This window comes from Ambystoma mexicanum, chromosome 14 (genome assembly GCF_040938575.1).
Source record: "Ambystoma mexicanum isolate Mex_15411 chromosome 14, UKY_AmexF1_1, whole genome shotgun sequence".
In the NCBI taxonomy this organism is placed as follows: Eukaryota; Metazoa; Chordata; class Amphibia; order Caudata; family Ambystomatidae; genus Ambystoma; species Ambystoma mexicanum.
This window is the reverse complement of record NC_090940.1, coordinates 580525057-580552992: the sequence shown is the minus strand read 5'-3', so window position 1 is coordinate 580552992 and position 27936 is coordinate 580525057.

Sequence of the window (27936 nt, the reverse complement as noted above, 5' to 3'; positions counted from 1 at the left end):
CCACAACATTCACACCAAGAAATTCTATCCTATTTAAGCAATATGACCAAAGTAAGGGGGACATAACTGGGCCAGGTAATTCCCTGAGCCTGTTTGAAGCCTGACCGAAGCAAGGGCTTTAATGATAGCCTGGGGCATTAACTGCCCTGGTACTGCGCCCTCCCTGCTCGGGTTATATTGCTATTAGTACCACGACACGTTGGACCGGGGTACTAACAGTGTTTTTTTCTCAAGTTGAGTAACAGCGTGTTTGCCATTTCCCAACTTGAGAAAAACTACAAGACAAGATGGCCGCCATGGGTTGGGGAGAAGGGAACTACACAAGATTCTTTGCAAATGCCCCACCTACACGTGATGTACACTACATCTTCTACCTCTACTTGGGCATCCATAAACAGAGTGGAGTAAAGAAATGAACATGTGAGTCCTGTGAGCTCAGCAAGGCCTCTGAGCCTTTTAGACCCTTCACTTTTCATGTATTATTTTTTTAGGCCTTTTCCTTTCTTTCTTTCTATGGCCCAAAGTTAATATTTGGTTGACAATCATAGCGGCACAAATCAACTTCATGAACCTTGCCATCTGGGATGCATGAGGCAGAGAGTAAGATTCAGTCAATTTAGAGCTATGAGCTATTCCGTTTGGTGCCTAGCAAATGTTTCAGTTTTTCTTAATGTTGATAGCCCTTGATCCGGATTCACAGTCCACTCATGACTCTGTTCTCACGTCTAGGCTTTTGTCTGTGCTGTTCTCTATATTGCTCCCTGTGAGTTGTCTATGTTGTTTCCCCCAGTCTCCAGACTTCTTCCACTTTTCCACAAACAAAACACTGCAATAGGTCACCATGCCTTGGGAGGATAGCTCAGGGGCAAAGTGCTCACCTTGGAAGCAAGACTACAAGAAGCAACACAGGTCTGATCCCCGGGTCCGGGCTTAAAAACATCTGTGTATTAAGTGTGTTATAAATAACCTATCATATCATGTCTTTAAGGAAGATAAATCAACAGTTAGGTCAAATAAATACAGAATAATTTATGGAAAGAACCCAACTCTTGAAATTTCAATTGACCTACCTTACCAAATTCTCTTTCCACCCACACCATTGCTGTCTGTTTCACATTCAACTTGTACACTGACCTATGTCCTTGTTAGGCAGAAACCTGTGCAGTTCCCTCTGGGACCACTGCAAAATGTTTAAGACTACAGGAGTTAGCGGTAAACCCAATTGGTAGCAGTCTGCACCACCCAGGTTTACTTGGTAGCTGTGGTTGAGCAGTCAGACTTCTCTCAAGACGAGTTAGGCAGTATTTGGAGTATACAGAATAGGGCAATTTACACAGTAGAACAAGCAGACACGGATCAGAGCTTGGGTGTAAAGATATATAATTATTTATTTAAAAACACATCTATGAAAAACACACTGACACCAATATGGCAAACAACTCCAATCACAATCACTATAAATATATATCACTCCTCTGACAATATTTCGACAAGTCTAGGTTCAAAGACACCACTTATTTGCAGACAGAGGTGAGTGCTTTACCCTAGATGGCACTCTAATATTCGTTAGACAGGGAGAGAAAAAGGCATGGTAGGAAACCAACTCAGTACCAACATGTTTACGAAACAATTGCAAGGCAAACAAGGCAGGGTCTGCTGTAGATCAACGTTCAGAGGCCAGGCCCACTCGGAGAGAGGCAAGGAGGTATTGCCCAAAGAATACCACAGTGGAAATGCGCTTCAAGTCTTTGTAGCAAAATGTCACAGAAAGGTTGGACGAGTTTAGAACAAAAGTTAAGAAGGTCTGGAGTTGACCCAGTGGAAAGGTAAGGATTTAAGACACCTCAAGCTAACCGTCACAAGGGAAGCCAGGCGGACACAATACCTTGTAAGTGAAGAGACCGCTCTGGCGGGGGCAGTTGTTCCTGGTGGTGGATGCAAGTCGGGGCTTTGCCAGAAGATGAGGTGATCTCTTCGTCGAGGAAAGTTGAAGATCGTTGCACCACCAGGGAAGAGACCAGCCGCGGAGTGCTCTGTCACAAGGCACCACCTTTTGGTCACGGTGCAGTGGTTAGTGGCTATCCGGTTGCCGGGGTGCTCAGCACGGGCAATTCGACCACTTGTCATTCTGGAAGCGAAGAAAAAGCAAGGGACTGGTTGTTCCCACCAGTCAAGGGAAGAAGACTCTCCAGCAGGGAGATGTCCTCTGTCATTGGGAAGTGGTGAGTCGGTTCAGCAGGGCTCCACCAGAGGTGTCGTCGTTGCAGGTCGGCTCAGCTTTACCCTCGTCGGATTCTTAGGTCCTGTGGCGACTTCTGAAATCCCAGTCCCAAAAGCCCTGCTTTTATGCAGAAAAACCCCCTTCATCCAGCCTAGCTGTCACTCAAACACGCTGAGTGGTGAGCGGGCGGCTCACCACTTGGGCCAATCACACCAGAGTGCGACTTGAGTTGGCAAGGCAACTCAGTCCAGGGTGCCTAAACCCCCTCCCACATCCCCTGTGGTACCCAGACAGAATGGCACCACTCTGGAGGGCTTCTTTGCAGAAGCCCGCCAAAAGTGGAACAAAGGGCTCAACCTTTGGTTCGGAGTTAGAGAGGCGAACACATATGCCATTTTAAAAACCGAGTTCTGGCAGAAATTACCAACTGGTGGATTTATTTAAGACAAATAGACCGGCGGTATGTTAGAGACTAATGTGGAAAAGTATTAGTCCCGAACAATGGGACGAATCCCATAGGAATATATTAGTGGTCGAATATAAAAGAGTAGTTTCCACTGCCACAAGCCAAAACTCGACGAGGGGGGACGGGACAGTGCCCCCTCGAATAACAGACCCAGGAGTAATTGAATTACCCCTACTAGTACGTCCACAATAGGATGGTTTGTACTAGTTCTGTTAGTAAATTTAGGTCTAGTAAAGCCTATGGTGACTTTACAGGCCCTGGGAGACAGTAGTCAGTCCCAGGGTATGGAGTCTATGGTGGGGATCCTCTAGAACACCCCAGTGTTACGGCACTGATGGTGCGGTGTAACACACATAGCAAAACACATGAGGCCCTATGGAGTAAAAGACCCCATAGCCCTTAGAGCACATTGACATTCAAAGAAATCTACCACAAATCATGTCCAAGAGTGGGAGAAAAGAGTCTCACTCTTGGCAGGATGGAAAAAACAAACTCCAGAAATCCAGCAAAGCTGCTGGGGGACTCACTAGGTTAGGAAATTCAGCCTAAACAGTCTTAATTGTATTTTCTTCCACATCATGACATTAATTCCTCCCTCCATTGCCACTGTGAATGGAGGATACTAGAGGGCCAACGTTGGAAGCAAGGCCATGCAGAGCAACATGGGTTTGAATCCCGGATCCACACTTAGAAACTGATCTCAGGTGCGGTATTAGGCGTGTTACAAAAAAAAAATTTGATAAATAAATTCTATAAAGCTTGCTATGGAATTTAGACAGATCTTATATATTCTGAAAGCTTTCAATATCCTTTTCAGTCTGGGGAAAAACCCACTAATGCCAAAATGAATACACAAATATAAATAATTAAATACATGAAAAAACAACCACGAGCTATATTACAAAATTGGTGCCTTTGATATAAAATATGTTATTGTAAATGCATTCAAGCATTGTTTCCCATAGAAATGACATCACTTTTTGTTGCAGGGGTGTATGTTGTGATTTTGGAAGTGTCCCCCAGTTTCAATGCTTCTTCTGGAGAGGTGTAGAATGCCTTGCTCCCTATTGGCTTTCAGGTCTTCTGGAGGGAACATTGAGAGTCAAAGTGGAATTCAAAACACCAACACTGGGGTCCAATGAGGCTCTCCACTCTCCTCCCCAATGCAGGGAGCACGATACTGAGATCAGGGTGTTGTATGCCACCCTCAAACCAGCCAGTGTTGCCTTTCCAGCACTGGGAGTTGCTCATTCTGACCTTTGAACCGGGCCCCCAACAAAACCTGCACTTTTACAGAAATGGTACAAGCGGCCCTGCTGACACATACTATGCCATTGTGGGCTCTGTGGAAGGGAGCACGGCGTGGTGTCATGTACAGTATGCATCCATCCTTTCAGTGGACATTTCAGGATGCTAAAAAGCCCCAAATTGTGAGTGCCCCCCAGACTGCACCTTGCCTTATCGGCTTCAGGCTAATAACCTACATATGGTTTGAGTGGCATGGGTAAATATTCTATATGTGTGGGCCTACCCATGCTAAAATGCTGCACGTGTGGCTAAACCTGCCTGATTTTAGGTGAGGGTTGCACATTTCAGTTTGTGGTGCATTTTACAGTGGAGCGGCCTGTGAGTCCTAAGACACTAAGCCTCTCTAATAGGATGCCATTTATTTAGCCGACTTCTCTAACAGGGGAATGCAAAACCACAATGCGACTTCTGTCATATGCATGGAGGGAAATCCCGCCGCGCAATGTGGAAGCGCTATCCTTGGACCCGTACCTTCACTATTCCAATCACCGCCCTAAGGGTCTGATTCACAGAAGCGTTGTATAATGGCGCAATCCCATAGGAACATGTCCTGTGAATCAGGCCCCAAATCCTTTTCTGGCAGCTCGAGAGTGTTCGTGGCATGAAGAGTTTCAACACACTGATAATACCCTGTTAGCACAATGTCTCTTCTCTCTGGGTGATGGGTGAACGATATATATATATATATATATATATATATATATATATATATATATATATATATATATATATATATATATATATATATATATATATATTTTAACACATCAAAGAGCTCAAGAAATACAGCTAGTTAAAACTACAAACTGCATAAATCCATTTTGTCAACATTACAAAGGTTAACAAGCAGGCAGTTCCAACTTCAGCAGAGGAATCTAGGCCACTCTCTTGAGACTGCTCTAGTGAGGCCAGGACTTGGCTATGGATTTCTCAATACATATTCCCTTTCCGGTTATGCTCAGTGATGGCACGCGCAGTGGCAGACAATGCGCGGCGCAACTAGACCCATTCTGCATGACTAATTGGAAATACTGTGTTCCAATGGCTTAGCACCCATTTTTTCACTGCCCTTCTATACTTATACAATCAAAGTTTTGTTGGGAGGTGGCAAGGTTTTCAGAGTGGAGTCTTCTCTTGGGACTAGCAATACAAAGCGGAGTGCGGTTATCCTCATAGTACATGGCAGGCTCCAATATCCCTATAAAAGCCTGGAAGGTTTGTTGTGACATCACAACGGGCCAGTAGTAAGACAATTGCATCTCAACTGCTTTGTAATCAGTTGTTACACTTCAGTTGTGTCATCAAAATTCCTGCTGCTGCAGCCAGCACAGAGCAGAACTCCAGCTGTCACTGCTGCACACAATGGTGTGACAAGCTTTTCAAAGTCTGTGCTTCAAAATAGTTTTCTTTGACACTCTAGAGACAGTAATTGACAAGGTACCGTTAATGGTAGATTGTTTAGTTTGTGCACTGCTGGGGTTTCACACATGAGCAAGAATCAGCATATTTTGACTTACTTTAAAGAACAAACTGAAAACTATTTTTGATTCAAACAGCTCAAACTATGCTTCTGCAACCAATGTAATCCCCCCTGTTAGCTGTTCATAAATCCAAACACATTCTACATTAATTATATGTACCCACAAATGCAAGATATCTTACAGTAGAGTAAGCAAGAGGCTGGGTAGTAAAGGATATGACGGTGTATTGTCATGTATTCCAAGGAATAAAATACCCGCTATCGCACGCAGAAAGGATATTTGCAAGTCATCTCGGAGTTGTATAACCCTATGAAGATACTCAGTAATCAGCCTCGTTCCTCTATTTGGTCAGGGAAGTCCTCAGTGACTTTCGATTTATCCTTATGATGTACGGTAGGGGCACTGCATCCTATACCTCTACCCACTTACATTGCATGTATATTAGGAAGTTGAATAACCTGTGATCTGGAGACACCTTTTCCAGTGCTATCCCCCACTTTCAGCTAAATCAGTCATTACTATTAATTAGCACATGGAACTCGTTATTGGCCTACTCTCAGCCAATCGGAATGTGCTGAATGCAGTCACTAGCTGCTGGTATTGAATTGCATTCCTGACATTGTGACTTCAGCCGCAATCAGGGAATCAACTGAAAGCCTGTGTCTGCATTCAATAAACAGCAATGTTATTTCTGAGCAAGATTTCTAGCAATATGATAAAACAATCTCACTCAACACACCAAAGTGAAAGATAAAATATGGAACAATGCTTTCACTTTTTGAAGAAAACCCGTTCACAACAATGTTAACATTGCACCTAATGGACGGTCCTACTGAAACTATCCCTGATCAACCACGCTCACAATTAAAATGCTTACCTTATAAAACAACGTAGGTATATAAACATTAACAAATAAAACCACATTTCGTTTAATATGTTTTGTGGGCTTTACTCACCATTAGTGTTTTGCTTCACCACCTTAACATCAAAACCTTTTTTGATATTACCAACATGTGCTAATAGTGTTATAGACCGTGTTATCACTTAGAATATTGAACCTTCACCATCTTATGCTCCTCTGCTTTGCCTTGGCATAACTTGGTGGTGGGTCATTATCCCATGATAATGACCACTCCCTCGTTCTATAAGGCTATAGAAGACTTATTCCGGGATCCAGTGCACTATATGTTTTATTATTATTTGGCAGGCTCATACCGCACATTCTTATGAACTCAGCCTTGTATTGCGAGAAAATGTCTTCCAATCAACTTCCCCGATAACACGACCAAGCACCCTCGACCATGATGTCAGTAGTGTCTCATTCTCTTTATCTTGAGTCCAAGCGTTCTACAGACCCTACAGGCTTAAGCCCTATTTTACTGAATAGCCCAAGTCTAGGCAGCAGCAGACAGAGTTCCATTTTGCTCAGGTCTTTCATGGTGCACTGGATGAGAACAATTGGCTAATTGTATACTCTGACAGGCAGTGAGCCAAATGCACATAGCGATGCTTCGGTTCATTGAACAAAAGCCACCCTTTGTCTTCCACAAGGACACTCAGGTATCGCATGCCTGATAGAAACAGGGGTGGACTCTGAACCAAAAGAGGCCATGGAAATAATGTTCACAGTGTCCCATGTTAAATATTTTCAACAAGCACAACTCTTTTCCTGTAAGAAAATGTGGAAATAAAACAAGTTACCACACAAAAGAGGCTCAGGGTGCAGAGGCCCACCAGGAAATCTCCACCAGAGTTCTCCATAGGTCAGTTCACCCCTGGATAGAAACCAGTTGTTCGAGAACATTTTGGACGATTGGCTTGACACTTCCCAAATGTCATAAGCACCCCCGCCAGGTTTGCCATCTTTATTCAGCAGTTCCAGGGGAATTGTGTCTCTGCGTGCCTGGCACCGGGTGCCCGTGGTCTGGTAGATCTCAATGCTGGCTAAGCATAAAGCCGACTTCAAGGGTTCTCTGTCCTAATACAGCTTGGACTTCCTGCTAGAGGATGTGATCTCATAGCGGTGGCACACTGTGTGAATCTGTGCTTGTGTGTACGCATGTGAGATGGGGTTAGATGTATGTTTTTCTGTGCATGAGACACAGAGATGTCCAATACTGAAGAATAGACACATATATTTACAAACTTCATTTTTGACATTTTAGTTAAATACATTTGTGGCCCCTCTTCTCCCCAATTGCTCAAGTAAGAGAGGCAGAAGTGTAGAATTAATGTTGCAAACCACAATGAAAAGTACCAGGAGTTTCACTGTAATCCTACTCTCATGTCTTGTAAGCTTGGCAGGAGGGATGTGGGTACCCTCAACATTCAATTCCTTATCCTGCTGCTTCTTCAAAATGTCATATGTTGGCTGTATCAATTAAATGAACTCATTGGACTCAAGAATTATTTGTCGATTTCATTTGCTTTTGATCTAGTGTTTAGGTCTCAGCGCAAGACAGAACTACCTATGCTATATGTCGGAGGAGAGGTTGGACAGAATAGAAAGACAGCATGTTAGCACAGTGTGGTCACAGAGCAGGTGATGGTGTTTTAACTCATACATATATTCATATAAAGGAAGGAACATGTACCCTGCTTGGAAAACTGGAGTGATTAATCCTGAAAAAAATGGACCTACACTTTACAGTGATTGTATTATCTTACTTCAGAACATATCTTTACTATACATTTATACATTGGCCAATACATCATAACGCAAACATGCTAGAGTCAATTAAAAACAAATCCAGTATACTTCATAAAATCTCCATTACCTATCTTGTATATAGTGTAATATACATGTAAACATGATCACAAGGTTTTCAAACAAAATAATTTCAATAACGTTTTTATCTTGGAGCGTGTGTGAAGGCTACACTAGTTATCATTAGACGTGTACTCAAACAATTGCCCTACTGATACAATTGGCCATACAATTACTCGTAACATTTGTAATGTCTGCTCTTCTCAACAAGGTCTTCTTTTGTGCTTTGCACTGAAGCTGAGGACCCTATCCTTTTTGGAGTAGGAGGGGTTAATAGTAAACATACACTCAAAGATGCTTCTGCCTAAATGTTAGTCAAACAAAAAATGAATGGAGTTGGCAAATAAATTCAAATAAATTAATGACACAAAATGTGCTGTAATCCACCAACTCACTGACAAAAAGAATTATGAATCAGTTCAGTTAAATGATTCCCAACTCGAAAAATGTAATAAATATCTGACAATTTCATTGTGACTCATACAAAACAAATCATTAGTATGACGCAAGATACTGAATATCTTAATACACATGCAATAAATTACAATCAACAATCCTTAATTTATCTTAATAAGTGTGCATAAAACGAATAAGACACTTGCAATACATCAACAATTAACAGACAAAATTAATAATCAGCAATCCACAATTAATAAGTTGTTATAAACAATTGTAAGACACTTGCAATGGATGAACCGTTAATAGAGGAAACTGACAAAAAAAATCCACAATCTAAAAATCAAAAGACACTTGCAATAGATCATGAATAAATAGACAGAATTAACAAACAATCAACAATCCACAAATAATAAATGGTCATAAGAAAATCATAAGACAAATGCAACGGATCAACAATTGATAACAAGAAAAATGACAATCAACAATCCACAAACAATAAATGCACATAACATAATCATAAGAAACTTGCAATGGATCAACAATTAATAGACAGAATTAACAAACAATCAACAATCCACAAATAATAAATGGTCATAAGAAAATTGTAAGACAAATGCAACGGATCAACAATTGATAACAAGAAAAATGACAATCAACAATCCACAAACAATAAATGCACATAACATAATCATAAGAAACTTGCAATGGATCAACAATTAATAGACAGAATTAACAAACAATCAACAATCTACAAATAATAAATGGTATAAAAAAAATCATAAGACATGTGCAATGGATCAACAATTAAAAGACAACATTGACAAATCAACAATCCACAAATCAAAAGACACTTACAATAGAGCAACAATTAATATACAGAATTAACAACCAATCAACAATCCACAAATAATAAACACACATAAATAAAAACCATAAGACACTTGCAATGGATCACTATTAATAGGCAGAAATAACAAACAATCAACTATCGACATAAAAAAATAAACACCTAAAAAACAATAATAAACTTGCAATGGATCAAAAATGAATTGACTAAATTGAAAAACAATTAACAATCTACAAATAATAAACGCACATGTATTGTAAGACACTTGCAATAGATCAACAATTAATAGACAATATTGACTATCAACAAATAATAAACACATATAAATAAATCATTCAACACTTACAATAGAACAATAGCCATCAATAAGCAATCAACACACAACAGTGCACAATACTGAATGTACTATTAAATTAACAATTAGTTAATCTGATCTTTTCTACAGTGTCTGTGTTCTTCCTTGATGCATTCCTGTTTATCCAATCAATAATGGAATTAGTCAAGGGCAAACATTGCCATAGTATCAATGGCTTCCTTGAAGGATACCTTCTTAAAGTAGGAATAATAAAAACTACAGTAAAAGCTTGATCATCCACAAACACAGCTACACAACCTGCAACTCTCAACATGTTTTAGACAGTGACTGCCATGATCCCTCATCCTTGACTATGCCAGCTAGCAGATCCTTGCAGACACCAATGGGGGACTCATGCCAACTGAACGAATATTGGTATTCTGTACAGCCGAGAGAAAGCAAAAGGTTAAAAAGTCTTGATAACAGAACTAACCCACCTTCTGCTTTTAAAAAAAATAACTATGCTAAACAGAATCTTTGCTGAATGCCTCAAAACGTTGGTATGCAGAATTTATTTAAATATAACAGTTGTGCAACTGGCAGTGACAGGTGGTGGTTAATAGACCTTGCTGCTTAATGAAGAGCTGGATAATAATGCTTTACCGGCAGGTGATTTGCCATTGGATTCTACTACCTGTGCTGCCCCACATAAGAGTGGGGTAGAATATACCTGTCTAGTACTATTCACATGACTTCTCAATTAGGATGTGATCAAAATCAAAACCGCTAGTCAATGTCATATGTGACTGAAATTACTGTAGTCTGAAGAAGAAAACCAACATGCTTGATATTTCGCCAGCCCTGCAGACATTCAGCTTCTACTGTATGAGTTGGGCATAATGAAAACTGCAAACTTTACAAAACATCAACCAAAAGCAACCAACAGTTTACTTGTGAGCTCTGCAATACTTGCCAGTCATTCAGAAGCAGGGGGAGTGCCCCATGTGTACTCATTACATTGGTTGCATAATTGCTGAACATATGTATGATGTCAGAAAGCCAAGCAGGCACACAAACTGGTTGGTAATTCAGCAAAATCAGTATCATCCTCCAACAGCGCAAACTACTGTTAAGAGATCTCTGGCCTCTAAAGCATTTCCATGAATGTGTATTTCAGGTGCTGCCTATATAGAGAAAAATCCCCAAATACTGCTATAGTCTTTTATATCGTAGTCATACAGATACAGAACCCACAGACCCAGAAAGATGGTGTACCTGATTTTTCTCAGGAGAAAGCCTTAAGCTTAATTTTGCCTGCGATGGAAATTCGTTCATTTGACTTGCAGCTCACCAATCAATTAACCCCCTGAGCTGGCAATACATAGATATGGTAACTTTAAATGAGATAGAAAGATTTACAAGATTCTTCATTGCTCCAGATATTAATATTTCAACCTTCCAGTTCTGATTTTCCCAGAGGACTGTATGGGTCGACTGGGGGTCGCTGAAGGTTGGATTTTCTGCCATTGGTTCCGGTGAGAGGTGCCCAGGAGATGTGGGTGCAAGCATTCTTCCGGTCTGGTCCAGGAGCAGAGTGCAATCCTTGTCAATGTAGAAATGCAGAAAGCACCAATGCAGACTTCTCCAGCATACTTTGCAGGATATGGGAAGGCAAGTTCCAGCGACGGCCACCACACACAAGTGGGGGTAGGTGCCATTCCAGTCACGGTTGAAGAAGACTTTCCAGAGCAGGATCCCTTGATGCTGGGAGGATGAAATACAGCCGGAAGGCGTCCAAAGGGTGGGTCATGGAAATATTCAAAGGCACAGTATTGCTGGATCCTCAAGAACAAATCGAGGCTGGTTGGTCCCACCCATCCAGGGATTGAAGCACTGCACAGGGCCTTTGCAGATAAGGTAGTCCATCAGGGCTTCACTGGGCCAGACGCAGGAAGGATTGCTGGGCCTCTTCAGGAGTCTTCTTTGGATCTTCAGTCAGCTGTTCTTCTACACAGGATTCTTGCCTCCAACACTGATCTCCCAAAATGGCTGCTGAGTACTCATCTTATACAAAATCCTGGCTTGAAGCATGTCCAAGCCCACCCATCGTAAGGATCTACACCATTCAAACAAGCAGCAGTGGTCCAATCAGGGATCGCTGTTGGTTTCACTCATGTCCCACACACATACATTCAGACATTATGGATGCAGAGTGGAACAATATTGTCCCACACACTTACTTAGCCACACAAACACACACACACACACACAAAGGCATGACTAGCCTGCGAAGGTTGGGGCTTTCCCAGGTAGGTGCTTGACCGTATATGGGATTTTTTGCATGGCATGTAGAAGTCCAAACAACAAAACGCCGAAAGAACAAGCGAAAATCAGGTGGCGTGGCAATTTTAGGGAACTGACCACATTTAGTAGCCATACACAATAAACGTACAGCTTTTCCATCTGGCACCCATTCCGTGTAGGAGATATCCTTTGTCTACATGAGGCGGCATCTCACCGGCAACATCACTTGCACTGCCAGGTAAGCCCAGCAGCGCTATTGCTCCATTTTCCCTGATTGCACTAGCACTTCTATGCAGAGTGCATTTGGTGGCATTTGGAAGCAGTTTTCAATTCTGTGTCTACAATAACACACCTTAATGTGCTTCATTCTCTACTGCCACAGAGTGCCCACGTTGCCCAGTTGGGCTTCACCTTCAGCGGGCACTCTGTTTTCATCATGACCGCTGCCTTCATTTGTCACCCAGGCACAGGAGCGCCTATCCTTTCTCGTTCACTGCAACTGCAGTGATTGGCCTTCCTCAACATCAAAGGGCCAATAGGAGAGCTAGCAGATGTGGAAGCCGGTTCACAACCCCAACACCCTCACCAAAGGCCCCTTCCTGTGCCTGTCCCCACTGGTAGGGATCAGAGGCCCCCCCACCCTACCCCCGCAGTACCTCATGCTCCACCACCTCATAGCCTCGTGGAACTGCCATTCAGCATGCAGCCTGTTACCTCCTGAACTTGTGTCTGTGGAACTTTGTTCTCCCACCAAGAAGACCTGTGATGCATGTCCTGGCCTTTTTCACTAACTCGCATTGCAGTGAACCTATGTGTGCCTATGTCATTCTACCTCCCTATGCTTACTATGTCCCTTCTCCTTAATGCATGTCTGTACTTTTTGGTCATTCAAAACCTGGTGTGTGGGGTTGTGTAACAACTCCTCAACCCCATTTTACAGTGCATGTCTGTGCTTTTGGAAATTCGAATCCTGGTGTGTTTCTTATAACTGCTCACCCCCATCCTGCAGTGCATTTTGGTGCTTTTGGTAATGTGAATCCTTGTGTGTTTGCAACAACTCCTCACCTCCATTTTGCAGTGCATTTATGTGCTTTAGTAATTTAGTAATGTGTTTGGTCATTTGAATCCGTGTGTGTTTGTAACAACACAGCACTCCTAATTCTGGTACTTAACTGTTTCTATTGCATCTGTGTTCCACATTTTGCCTATTAGGATATTAGGCCACCTGGTGAGCTTCTGTTTGTGCAGTCTCTCCTCTATATCCCATTGTTTACATCTCTGCCACACATATGGCACTCACCATCTGCCCTATCTATTCTACCTGCTTTACTATCACCTGTCCTCCCTGTGGCACGAAGTCTGGAAGAAAAAAGTTCAAAAAAGACATCCTGACCACTAACCCTGGTCAAACCATCGCAGACACCTACCTAAGTGCAACTTCCAGACAGAATTTCAATGATATCCTCTTTTCTGTCCCCTCTCCAGATCGTCCGACTCCTCATATTATCTCTCCTCGCTCTCCTCTCACATCTTCACCCATTAATGGTGGCACAAGATGGGAAGTACTCTTTGCGGGCTTCTCATCATCCAGTTGTATCATTAATGTATGGATTGGAAGGGTTATCCAACATGCACTAACTTATAATTAGAATTAAGAACACTTCCAATCTTTCAAGTGGTTACAAAATAGTTTTTAATTCACATGTTTTCATTAGCTTTTATTTTTAATTCAATGTTCTTAATAAATATCACCTTTACTTTGTTGCTTTTATCAGCACCTTGTAGTCACCATTCATTTAATAACAACAGTTTGTCTGTGACTTAATTGCAGTCTTTGTGGACACTGCACATTTCTCAAGGCATTTATATTGAGGACAGTAAGAAATATCAATTGCAGTCATAAGTGCAGCTTACGCTTTTCAAAACCTTTGCAGTAAAGATATTAGGGAAACTCTACATGTGTTTCTCCACTTCAATTTCAGTGGGTCATCAGAATTATTACGATATTTGTGGAGTTACTCTAAAAAGAGATTAGGAAGAAAAAGAAAGGTTTTTTGTAAAATAAAGTGAAATGTATTTAATAAAATGTTGGTTAAACTAAAAATATATATATTATATTTAAGATGGTGAAGTTCAGTTTTTCTACTAGGTTGTATTCACAATGTTGGTCTTCTATTATATCTTTTGAAAATAAAGGAACAGAGAAAAAACTCATCCCTGAAGGGTACCTTTTCGTTTATAAAGTGGTAGTTTCTTGGAGTTTGAATTGGGTCACAGTGATTTGCTGTTTTAGCTTTTCCCTGAAAAGATTGAAAGTGTGTTTCAATTATCTATAGCTTTTGTTAAAAGGTGGGGGATGCATAGCAGTCGTACAATTTTGTTATTTACGTGTTTCTAGCTGGTTAGGATTGTTCTTATCGGATTTGATTGTCCCAATGTGTACAAAAATCGCTGATCCACACTTTGGATCGGAAATTCAAAATGGCAGCTGTTATGTGCGCCTGCGTGGTGATGTCATCAGATTATTTGACGCTACGATGTCATCACATTAGGCTGTGAGGCGGCCATCTTGGTTTGGGGAAATAGTTGGCCTCTGTGCTGCTAATGGCAATATTGAGTTCTAGTCTGCTGCTAAATCACAACCAATGTGACATTTTAGTGTAGAGATGAGTAATGTGATTACTACAAAGGTGCATATTGAAAACATTACATAGATATTCCATTTTAGTCATTGCACAATGCATATCACTGTTACCATAGAAGTTTATACACCATTGTGGTTAATACTCATATGGACAGCATTTTTACAAAAAATAACTAATTGTGTGATCCTGGTTAATGCATATCGCAATGGCACTATCATGGCTCAGGGTCCTCAACCTAACCTCCTCCTCATCGGCCGCTGCTTGCCATCCCTCATCAACCCCCTTCCCACACCTTCTACTCCTTCGTCCCTCTCTCTTTCCTCCATCCTCTGCCTGGTGTACCATACCCCGGGATCCCTCTTCGAAAATAAAACCTTAAAAGGCAGTGGCTTGTTACAACTAGCTAGGCGTAATGCTCGCTCTGCAATCAAACAGTCTGCCAACATCTGCCTCCTCCTTGAAGACCTTGACCTTGATATGCTCACTCTAACCTTGCTGGTTGTGGAGTTGCCCTGATCTACCATGAGTGGGTCCCTTCTTTCCTCATACCCACCCAGCCATACTCCTCTTTCAAGAGCCTAGGCTGCAAGCTGGTCATCTCTCCTACTTTCTCCCTGAACATTGCCACTATCTACAGACCATCTGTCTCTATTCCCCTGTTCCTCACAGAATGGGCAGACTTCTCCTCCTCTCTCCTCGCATCTACCTCTAAACTGTTTCTCCTGGGTGACTTTAAATTCCACCTTGACTCCTCAATCACAGCATCCACTCTCTTTCATGACGTCTGCACCTCGGTCTCCCAATCCATTCTCCCATCAGGTCCCACCCACTTGGGTGGACACACTCTTGATGCCTTGATCCACACTGATCTTTTGCTCTCCTTCCCACTCATCAACCCACTCTCCTGGTCAGACCAGTCCCTTCCCTCCTCTAACCTGGGCCCTCTCTGCCATCTGTCCGGACCTCCCCCAGCTCTGCCAACCTTGTTGTCTGACATACGTTGGATGTTATGAGTGTATGCTGCTGCCTTCGGAAACACTTTCATCCCCCTCTCTCCTCCCACTGCAAACTCTACCTCTGACTCCGCTCTCAGCAGCCTCCACATCTTGCTATCACTAATACTCTCGACATCTTTGCCCCAGTCATGAGGATCCACCTGAAATATTTGTCCAAGCATAACACCTGGTACGACTCTGAACGTGCAGCCCTAAAGCACAATTGCAGAGCTGCGGAACATAAGTGGCAGACCTCAGGCTCACCCTCTGAAAAACTGGCCTGTTGCTACCTTCAAAGGTAATACTGACTCTCCATTCACTCCAAGAAAAGGGCACACATCCAGGTTTGTGTCTCTGGTGCATCCAACAGCACGGCTGAATTATTTAAAATCTGCAAGGAAGTAGCCAACCTTTCTGCAATCTCCACCTCACCTATCTCCTCTCAGCCCCTCTGCAATGCATTAGCCACACACTTCACTTCAAAAACTCAGCACGTCCTGAGCACCCTCTCTTCCCTTTCCCTTTTCCTCTCCATGCTCCCCATCCCCCTGCTACCTATGGCCTCCCATCCCCCCTCTGCCTTCTGTCCTCCTTGTCTCCTATCACATCTGATGAGATCACTAGAGTTGTCCGCTCTATCAAGGTATCCTCCAAACAGGCCTCCGCCTGTTCTTCCAGAACTATTAAGGACAATATTGGTTCTCTTGCACCTGCACTCTCTGATTTCTGCAATCACTCTTTTGCTACTGGGACTTTCTCCTCTTCCCTCAAGCACTCTCTTGTGCACACCCTCCTGAAAAAACATTCTGTCAACCCCTTCTGTCCAGCTAACTACCACCCCATCTCTATCACCCCTTCCTTCATCATTGCTGACTGCCTATCTGACATCCAGTCCTGGTGTGCCTCCAATGATCTCTGCCTCAATGCCAGTAAGACTGAGATCCTTCCCATTGGGACCCCTGCTCCCTCTTTCTTCCCATCACTCTGGCCACTCTCAATGGGCTCTACTCCACCTTCATCTGAAGCCAGAAGCCTTGGAGTCATCTAAGACTCCTCTTTTTCCTTCCTCCCTCAAATCCAGGCCCCTGCCAAGAAGGTGCACTTTCAACTCCATCACCTCAAAGGAATCCTTCCTTTCATAACATTCACCCAGTAGCTCGGCATCTCTAGAGCTCTGCACTCTCTAGACTGGACTACTGCAACAGCCTCTTCCTTAATCTTCCCTCTTCCTCTCTGCCTCCCCTACAACTTATCCGGAATAGGGCTGCAAGACTTAACCTTGGCCTCAAGCCTAGGGACTGCATTTCTCCAGCCCTAAAACCGCTCCACTTGCTCCCTGTTGCTGCAAAGAACAAATTCAAATCCCTCTGCACAATCCAGAAGGGTGTCTGGGGCCGGGGACCACGCTATTTACAACTGGCTCTCATCAAATGTTCTGCCTCCATATCTTGACATTCCTCCGGCGCCAACTCTCTGCATGTCAAGCGATTCGCTAAACAGCTATCTGGTGGCCAATCTCTTTCCTCAGCTGGATTACCTTGTTTTATTATTTATTTATGTTTTCTTTTATTGTTTATTCCTAACTCGCTTAATACCAGCGAGTGGTTCCAAGACAAATGCAATGCCCCTGAGCTATCCTTTTTTTTCTTTTTTTTTCCTCTGGAACAGCCTCCACCTTCCTCTCTGTCCTGAGCTGGATCTCCTCAAATTCTGGAAGCTCCTCAAGACTTTGCTTTTCACCTCCTCCTTCCCCCTCTGCCTCCCTTGCAAAGCCCCACAGTCACTGAGATTGGTGACCAGGTCCTTATGTGTCCTTCTGGGTCCTGCCTCCGCCCTCTGTAGTACTCTCAGCACTTACCCCACTCCCTAATCCCTTCTCTCTCTCTCTCTCTCTCGGTTTGCATGCTGTGAATACTCACAAGGCCTAGTAGGACCGTCTCTCTATTTCTTCATTGTTATCATATTTGCCTTTCATTCCCATGTTCCCTCTCTGTTACCCTGTGGGCACTTTGAAACACAATGTACTTGATGTATAAGTGCCTTACGAAATGCACAATAAATAAATAAAAGAATCCCCTGGTGATTATTAATGGAATTGGCCCTGGGCACAGTCGTTTGAATCAAACATTCTGGCATTCATTTTTGGGTTCAATCCATCACGCTCCACCCAGCAATAGAACCTCCCTCCATCCTTACCCAAGGCTTCCCCTGGCCCAGTGAATGGACTATGAATGAGGTCAGCTAACAGAGGACAACACAGACATAAGCAGTCCTAATAGAGCAGCCTGCAAAGGGCTAAGGGAAAGGGCACCTCTACCTCTCTTGGCACCTTCTATACCTGTTTGCGCTGGATGATCCTGCCCGGCCAAAACTCGTATCCTGTTGGCTGCTACAATCCAGTAGGAGACAGAGTTAGTTCTTGAATTTCAATAGTTTTGTAGGCTTGCATTTTGAATCTTGCTTTTGTTTTGTGCTACTACTCTGCATCTTTTTCCACATGGATTGTGGTGCAGGCTTGTACTTCGTTCAGGTATATAGGTGCTGGCCTCCCAACCTGCATTCGCACCGATTCCACCTCACTGCACCAGCCTATAGATTACTCCAATAAGAGATCAGCCAGCTCTCTCAATACGCTTATATGGATCTCACAATTGATTTTGATAGCTGCTCTGCTCTGTCACTGCTCTCTTACAGGTCACTCAGGGCAGAGGTTACAGGTCCCCCGTTATGTTTATTAGCTCAAGACCTGGCTATTCCTCTGCATCTTGACTGACCTAGTCCATTACCTAGGTGAAATAGCACCGCTACACTAGTAGGTGGGAGCAAAAATGAGTCTCTTGATGAGACAACAAGACAGGACCGAGTGTTAGGCAGAATCGCATTCAGTACCCTTTGGGAACACTACATGCAATTAAGACTACAAGTGTCAGAGCAATTTCACCTTTGGTGCAAGCCTATACTACACAGTTGTGTGGTAGCAGTGGCAGAGCAGCCAGACTTATCTCAAGAGTTTAGTGAGCAGTAGAACAAGTTACACAAAGGACCAACAAATACAGTGATTCAAATATACACTTATTCAAGGTTTCCTGGTAAAAGTATATACATTTATTTTCACAGTCAGTTTGAAAACATTACACTAGCAAAAGCAGCTCAATATCACACACTAATATACTACAAATAAACAACCAATAAGTTGCTGAATAAGTTCAGCTCCCCTGAAGTGGGAGCAATATGGAACTTCAGATACTTTAAAAAGGGGTAAAAAGACAAGGTTATAAGAATCAACAGCACAAATACTTGAGTAGGCAGAGCAAAGGGTTTCAGTAAACTACAACCAGCAATTCAGTTCATAGGCCTGGGCAAAAGTCAATGGTTCAGAGTCTTTGTATAGGATAGCACAGTTCTGGTAGTAAACGGTTAAGTCTTTGCCACAGAGTTTAGAAGAATTTGTTTAGGCGAAAGGTTTGACGAATGTTTAGGGAAGGACAAGACTTTGAAGTTGAGGAAAGTTCTACAAACTTTCGCGATGGCCGAAAAGATTTCCAGACCGCATTTGCACAGTACTTTGTTATTGAAGAAGAGCTGTAGCTGAGCCAGTTCGAGCAGATCTCACTGTTCCTGAGCTTCAGTCGTGGGAACAAGAAGGAGGACGTCAGGAGGTTCCTGCACTGCCCAGGGATGAGGCCACAAGCTTAGCAAAACTCCGGTTTTAAGGTGTGAGTGCCTCAAAGTCCACAAACTGGTCTCCTTCCCACTATCTATCCGGTTTTCCACAGCACTCTGCAGAATGTCCGACGAGGAGGGGACGATGTCCAGGCTGCTTACAAGTTGGTTGTTCCCACCAAACTCAAGGGAAGAAGTTAATCTTGAAGGGCTTCTCTGTCGATGGAGTTTCAGGCAATTTGGACATGCAGCATGGCTTCACTGGTCGTCCAGGAGTTGCATCAGTCCTCTTCCTTCAGCTCATCTTCGGTTCTTTCATTCCAGTGGTTGACTCTCCTTTCCAAGTCCCAGAGACCTGCTTTTAAACAGTTTCCCCCATTCATTCCAGCCTAGCTGTCACTCACGCAGCAGGGTGGCTGGCCTTGACGGACAGCCAGCTGGCCAATCACGCCTAGGAGACTAAGCACACAGAGTTTTGGGCACCTTCCTCAAATCCTGTCCACCCCAGACACCCTGGCGCCAGAGGAGGGCTTCAGTACTGAAGACCACCAAAGGCCAACAAACAAATGGACCAAACCTGGTATGGCGCACAGAAAGAAACAGAAGAAGGACCTTTCCTAAAAGGAATGGCGAAAAAAGTCGACCAGAGTCTGTTTTTACAGATAGGTCTTGGGCACCATATTGAAAAACATGGCTTAGCTACCGTTGTTCGCGGTCGTGAAAAATCATGGTAGTTTGATCTAAACCACTGCCACCAGCCATTTAAAGTAGGAAATGGTAACATTTGACTATAACATGTGTATTTTGACTCAGGGGAAGCTAGGCAACCCCTCCAGAACTCTATAGGAAGATAGTGTGTGTTGGGTCAGTAAATTTAAAGAGACTAGTAAAGCCATTTTAATTTCACATGCTCTGGGAGACAGTAGTCAGTGTCAGAGAAGGTATTTAAACCTTGGGAAGTCTGAAAGACATCCCTGTGCCACTGCACTGAAGGTGCTATGTGACACCCAGACAAAGATGATGCCTATTTTGTTTTAAAACTCCATAAACAAAGAACACAAAAGTAAAACACAGTGAAAATGAAAAGTTCAAAGCCCCAAAATATAGCAAAAGAACTGGAGGGCTCTAAGGTAGAGGGAATTTGGCACTTGGGTGAGAAATCTCCCTAACACCGAGCCATCAAGTTAAGGATTCTAATCGTAACACAAACATAATCTGCATTCCCTCATCAGAACTAGATATTAGCCCGATTCTCAGATTCCTCGATATGTATAGCACTTTATCTCAATGGAACATGGCACGTCCCTCCTGGGGCAGAAACCCACACCCGCATACATCTGCAATATTTTCACTGCTCAACTTCATAACGCGCATCGCCTCTGCCATTATAATGCAGCTGAGTCCCACAAAATCAATTTGGTCCAGCTGGGCACATAATCAGTCTCCTTGACCTGCATACCCCGCTGACAGTCTATCACAGCACTCATCCACTAACCAGATCTCAATGGGAGGCTAGCAGGGATATAGCCACCCCCTCCCTACCACTGCCCACTTAAATGCACACACACATTCTAAAAATCCTCCTTCAAATCTCATATCTCAGACCTCGGTCCTCCAAGAGCGTGCACCCCACAGGGCTTTGAGGCCATACCATTGGCATTAGGCGCTATACACATGCCATATAACATAACATAAAATGACTTCAAGGATTTTCCAGGAGCACTGAATGAAATAAGAACTGGCTTTGCTGTGCATCAAGATGTCTCCCAGGATTTCAGTACCCATTCATGAAATTATGTTACATCCTGTGTCTCGCTGTGGAGCATATGTGTTACAACCAACCATGACGCGCGCGCGTGCCGAGTCACCAGGCTACTCTACTTTATATGCGCAAATTGTGAACAATCAGCATCCATGGTTCTTCCCCGCGCAATGCCACATCACAGGAAACTGCGACTACATTTTCAATCTCTTCTTTGCCATTCCAATACGTGCACGCGTAGGTGTGAATTTGCAATGCAGTGTGTGTCGATCTATGATTTGTGGATGCTGATTCCTGCACACCATGCACAGACTCTCTGGGTCACACATATAATTTCTTGCAAACTCAACTGCATAACAGTTCTTACCTGGATTATTTCAAGGTTAAATGTGGGTGACTCCTCCAACCTGCCTAACAAATGCACACATGTACACCACAACCAGCAACAACCAGCAGGCATGCTAACACTGACATGAGGATGTGTAGGTTAAATCGTCTCCAGGTAAACATTGCAACCAACAGTTGTATGTAAGAGAGCAGTGCACGATGGAAGAAAGGTTTCATGCTAACTTTACAGGAAAATATGTAACAGACATATTTTCCAGAAGAAATTGACATGTACCGATGGGCAATGTCAACTTATGTGGTACACATGGACAAAGTACACATCTTCATTTTATTTAGTAACATGGTGGATGTGGGAGTCCATTAAGCAAGCAAGAGGTGTGCATTCTATGAGACATGAGTCTGAAGATGGCTTCCAGTGCTCCTTACACTTCAGATACTTGGACTATTCACCAGACTATGGGTGTCATTAGAAGTTTGGCGGTATCCTGCCGTTAATAATGGTGGGATACCGGCAAACTGACCTACCGTTTTCGCCGCCTTATATCTCCAAATTTCTGGGATGTTACAGGTGGTGGAAAGGGTGGTAAATCCCCATTCCATCCCCTAGGGCCCTATGGAGAGGATTGCCTGTATTACCGGCAACGGTAATACCGGTGCCGGTAAAACCTGAATTTTTTGGCCAGTGAGGGTCCGATTTATCTCCAGCTCTTGGCTGGAGGTAAAACAGTCACCCACAACTGCAAACCTGTACTTTGTGGTGTGGGAAAAGTGTGGGTAATGGAATCGCCGGCACTTTTTCCTGCACCAGGAAAGTTATTATGTCCCCATTTGTAAGCAGGAGCGAGAAGGAATACTCAGCTAATTCCATAAGAAGTATTGACATGTTGTAGCATGAAGGAGGCAGAACGAAAATAACAGCCAGAATAAAATCTTTAGATGCAATTGAAAATTCACACTTGTACCCAAATCCCTTAGCCAGCCAATCATGTGACATGACGTTTGACGGCAATCTAAGAATTCCCTAAGGTTACATCAAAACATAATTAGTTTTGTTGTCTTCGTTTAAAGTCCTGGATATAGCGTCTCTCAAAAAATCACGGGTGCACACTGTAGGCTTTACCCTGTCGATTTCTAGGCCATGCACGGCATGGTCATTGGTGCCTTTAGCAACCACAAAACCTACATGTGGTGGATATCCCGGCAGTTCCTGGGTGCAGTATCTGTATTATTCCGTTTACTTGCACATCTGCTAATTTAAATGGTGCAGGATTATGGGAGTTACAGTCCAAACGTCTGGAGAGCCACAGGTTACTGACCCCTGTTTGGCTCAGGATCAGCAGAAGTGAAGCAGGTCAAGGACCAGAAAGGAGAATGCAAGTGGGCCGGGAGGGAGTGACATCTGCGGTAAAGGGGGTGGAGGACACGGGGTGTCACTTATCTTGTTCTCCGTCTGGGGAGATGGGGACCTCCAGCCCTGAGGAGTCTCGGAGCAGTGGGATTACCGTATTTTAATGCCCCCATTAGGAGCTTCCTCTATGGCTGGGAGGCCATAGTCATGCCCCCGCCCCCGGTACTAATAGGCGCAAAGTGCTTCTTAAAAAATATGCTATTATTATGTTTATCTTCCTAAATATAGGATTTGATATGGAAGAAGACATTTTCTAATCAATGTTTCTATTAGTTCTATGACTTGAATGAAAAGCTCTGAGACTACTGCCCCTAGGCATTGGACTAGGACATGCATTTTTATAATTGTGTTCCATTGAATGAAGACCCTTGAAAAATATGACATTGGTGGGTCCAGCCAGAGGACTGGTAAGGCACAAACAAACATCCCTTAATAATTGGGTCATAAGGCGAACCGTGGTCAAGGAATCAGGCAAACTGCATTCAATATTTCATTAAAAAAATGTATTGTCTGAGGTTAGCAAATTGTGTGTAAGAATATGTTATATTATGCAAGTCTTATAAAGCGCAGCAAATTACCTGAAGGTCTCATGGCGCTAGAAGTAACATTTCATACTTGTTGTTTGCATCTGACATATGTTTTGGGGTTTGACCTATATGTTTTGTTTACTTTCATTGATGAATTTACAGTAGCGACAGTATTGTCAGACTGTAATTACATGAAGTTTGTCTAATTTATTGAAGAATTTTGCATTGACTAACAAGAGGACCAGCTGTGTGATTTCAGACAATGGACAGTTATGATGTTCACATTCAAACCACTAAGATCCACACAGAGGCGCAAACTTTTGCCATCAGTCTTCCGGATGAGAACCACAGGAATGAGCCTGCCCATTGTGCCCATGTGTTAAATTATGAGGTCACATGAGCACCCACAGGATATCGGAAAGTCCCTTGTGAGTTGTGGGAGGCAAAAGAGGCCCATTGTGCTTGACTGGAAAAACACTACATTTTGAGTTTATTTTATGTAGATAGTATTTCAATAAACCAGCTCTGAAAATGAAGTTTGATGCTGACAATAATCCATTCCAGATAAATAAGGGGAAGGAAGAAAAGGGCTTGCTTGGCTGAGCAGGGTTTGAGCTTGAGACCCAGGGATCTTTGTTGATCCCAACCCAGGATCATAGGGGCCATGGGCTGGAGATATTGATTTCCGTGGTTGACCGTCAGTCCTTGAAAATAAAGAATGCCATCAGGTAATCAAGGAAACAGGATTTTGGTGGCCTTCATAAGTGCCAGTGAGATGTCAAGAGGGTGAGGTCTGTTAATGACTCCAATCAAGCATTCCCACTAAGTCTGTGCCTTGTCTGGGATTGCTCAAGGGAAGCCCTTATTTATATATTTTTATGACAAGTTATAATCTGGATGATGAACCCTTGTATAATGCCCCTCTCTTAGAATCCCCCCTGACCCCACTGAGCCAAGAAGTAGGTTTGTTTTGCAAATTGAAAAGTTTTATTTGAAAAATTAAACAATAGAGATATATCACACTTTTATAATAAATTAATAATTGATAGCACACTTGTGAATATGAGCAGTAATCTGCAATAGGTAATCTTACAGTAGCACAGTTCTTGGTTACTTATGAATAAGAACAGAGCACTAGGGTAGCAGAGAATGCTTTATATGGTTCAAGGAAATGCAAGGTGGGAAAAAAAACAACACAGGAATAAACTTGATATGATTTCAGCAAAACATAATATAATCACTTTTCCCCTTTTGGCAATTCACCCCCCCCCCTCTATGCAATGTAAGGAGGTGGAAGTAACACACACAGTCTTCAGGAATACAATCACAGTACAATACGAATTCAGTTCCCCCCTAGCAAGCTGAGAGCAACAGGGATGATTTTAAACACAGGTAAAGTACTTTAAAGGTGGTATGCAAAGAAGGGAAAAATAAGCTAAAAATTATTTTAATTCCCTATAAGAGATTCAGGGTGGGTGATAGCTACTTTAAATTAGTTCAGGATCACTTTAGCAATGCTCTATGAATGATTGTCAGGTTACAAACGAATTTCAGCAAAGGAAACAAAAGACAAATGTTTTTACACGTGGCTGGAATGAAGCAAAATGTCAAATCGCGGCAATTTAGTCGTGTGCGTCGAGCGCAATTACGGAGGAAGTATAAGGAGTAGCAAGTTAGTTTAGAGCTTAAAATAAAAGTTAAATCACGCTTCTATCACAAACGATTCAAGAGATACGGACGATTTTGTGAAGGTAGTTTTTCAGAAATGAAATTTTAAAGTTTCAGAATGACAGGTGACAGTTTTGCAGCTTTAAAGTCACAGAAGGACACTCAATGCTATGGTGTAGTTCTAGATAGGTTAAAATAGTTTGAATTAGATTATTTTAAACTAAGAGATTGGTTTTGCACAGTTCTGGCTGAGTACTCACACTATATTTTGGACAGGAATGCGACTTCGTCACGGATCGGGTCAGGATTGGCTGCGGTTCTCTCGCCACTGGGTACTGGTTCTGCGCACAGCGATCTGGATCAGCTCTCAGCACTGCACAGTTCGGGTCTCTCTGGATCTCTGGTCTCTCTGGTCTCTGGAGATTGATGGATTTGAAGTCTGGAGTCTCCCGGCAAAGCGTCCCGCAAGAAAGTGGAAAGTGAATGTTCCTGTCTGGCTTCCAGTGGCTCTTTTTATGTCTTTAGAAAGTGGGTGTGTGCATAGCATAACTGAGCCTGCCCCTCTCAACTTATCATTGGCCCAGTTCTCCTCTCTCCCTTGATTGAGGGAACTGAGTTGTGAGTCAGAGTGATGAGGTAGGTTTATGGTCAGAGGATCCTCCCCTTGTCAAATTGCACACAAATCTATTTCTGATCCAAATACATATTTCCCAGATACACAAGTGGTTGACATTACATGTACATATTACAGATTACTTACGGTACATTTTGTTCCAACTCTGATGTTTCTAAGAGCTTGCATTCAAAAATGGCAACTTATTTTCGTTTTTAGTTGGTTTACCAATATCGGACGTTTACCAAAAATGGCACACATGTACACCGCCTTTCTACCCATATTCCAGTACATTTTCATTTTTCTAGCGTGAACCCCATGTCTGCAATCTCCATAATTCAGGGGGTTTTGCCTCAGAACATGGTACAGAGTTCTAACACCTCTTAAAATGTTCACAGAAAAATCACAAGAATGATGATGTTATTTATATCATTTTTACAAGTCTGCACTATGAATTATCCATCTTTTTAAAATTATGCTCTGGCCCCGAGGGGTGTGGTTTTCCAAAGCACATGGTAGAATTTCTGGTTTATCCACTTCCCCCAAGCTCAGCTTGCTCACAGATGCAGTACCCCTGCCCGTTTCCTTCCAAGAGGAAGCCATTTACGACCCCCCTAATTTAACATTTGCCTGGGCCAAGGACAGTGCTTTGTTTAGTTTCCTGATCCCCAGGTGCCACTCCCCTAATTCAATCAGAGAAGTGTCATCTCCTTTTGGAAGGGGCAGCAGAATGCAGCCAGGCCTGGGAACACAGCTGCTTATCAACTCCTGTCGGGGGTAGTTGCCGGGCAGAATTCATTCTCTTCAAGCCAGGCTTCAGCCAAATGTCACTTTGGTTCCCAGTTTTCTACATTCAAACCAAACTTGCAATTTTTACACATGCAGATAGAACACTGATTCTAAGTTCAAAACTATGATATTTAAACAATTGCAACGTATGCGACATCCAAAATAGGTCACTCATTTATTCTAAACATTTCGATTTTAGTGGCTTTAAAGCCAAATTCACTTAAGCTGCTGACATCCCCAGCTATTTTCAATACATACATTAGACAATTACTTCCTTCAAGTCATTTCAGAATATAGTTTTACATTGTGTCCACCTCTTAGTAAGTCTTTCATTGGCCTGGTTTGGTTCATTTGTTCAGTTTTACACAAGTGTCTGGTGGTTTTAAAACGCCGGCTTTCTGGTAGTGGTGAGCACCAGTATTGCATCCATTTTTCACATTAATAACAACAGATTTTGAACAGCACCATATTCCTTAGCACTGAATGGTGGCAGGTCAGGGGACCATTTTGCTGTGCGCAAAGACTGCGCGGTTCTCCAGCATTCTGGCACAAATGTGGGGTTTTCCGCCATCTTGTATTTTCTAAGCCCACAGCACCAAATGTTGTAGCATAATAACTTGAACGTGGGTCAAGACACCCAACAGGTCAATGCAGGCAGTTCCCAAGGAGTGAAAGGAAACTGATTCTTGGATGATGGTGTGGTTGGAGCTGTAATTCACATGGGGCTTGAGAGAGACATCACTGACCACTAATGTGCAGTAGTGTTGTCTGTGCTGGCTCAACACAGTTGGTTCATGTTGTCAGGGCAGACCTCATCGGTGGGAAAGTTGTACCTCTTCCAGAACCCACACTGAAGACAAATGGGCGAATTTCATGCATGTTCAATATTCTTTGTTGTATGCAGGGCAATCCTTGTGGTCTGAAATGTGTGATCAACTGCTGTACCTGTGGCACTCACGCCTCACTTAACTGGGATTGCTTCGCTTTGGTGCCACTACATCATGCCACTACTTCATCCACTGACATGGGATGTTCTGACTGTCTGCAGGATTGGTGTGTACCATGAATCCATCCTGATTCCAGGGTTCTTGAAAACTCTGCATGTTCATTGGAAGGTTCCTATCACCTTTGACCAGGACCTTGATATCAATTATTCATTTCTAACCTGCTTTATACTGGAGACCATTGTCTAAGCAAAGGACCGGTATTCGAACCTGGGTCACTCTGTGGTGTCTTGCTTCCAAGACAGATGCGTTGCCCCTGAGATATCCTGCCGGGATTGATAAGGGAACTATTGATCAAGTTGTGGGTCTACGGTAAGTGGGAAAGACATTGATTTCCTTTTAGTTGGGGTCGTTCACCCTTGAGCACCCTTGGTTGAGAGTTCAGGTGAGCTCAAGGCAAGTGTTGATCTGTTTGCATAGCTGTAA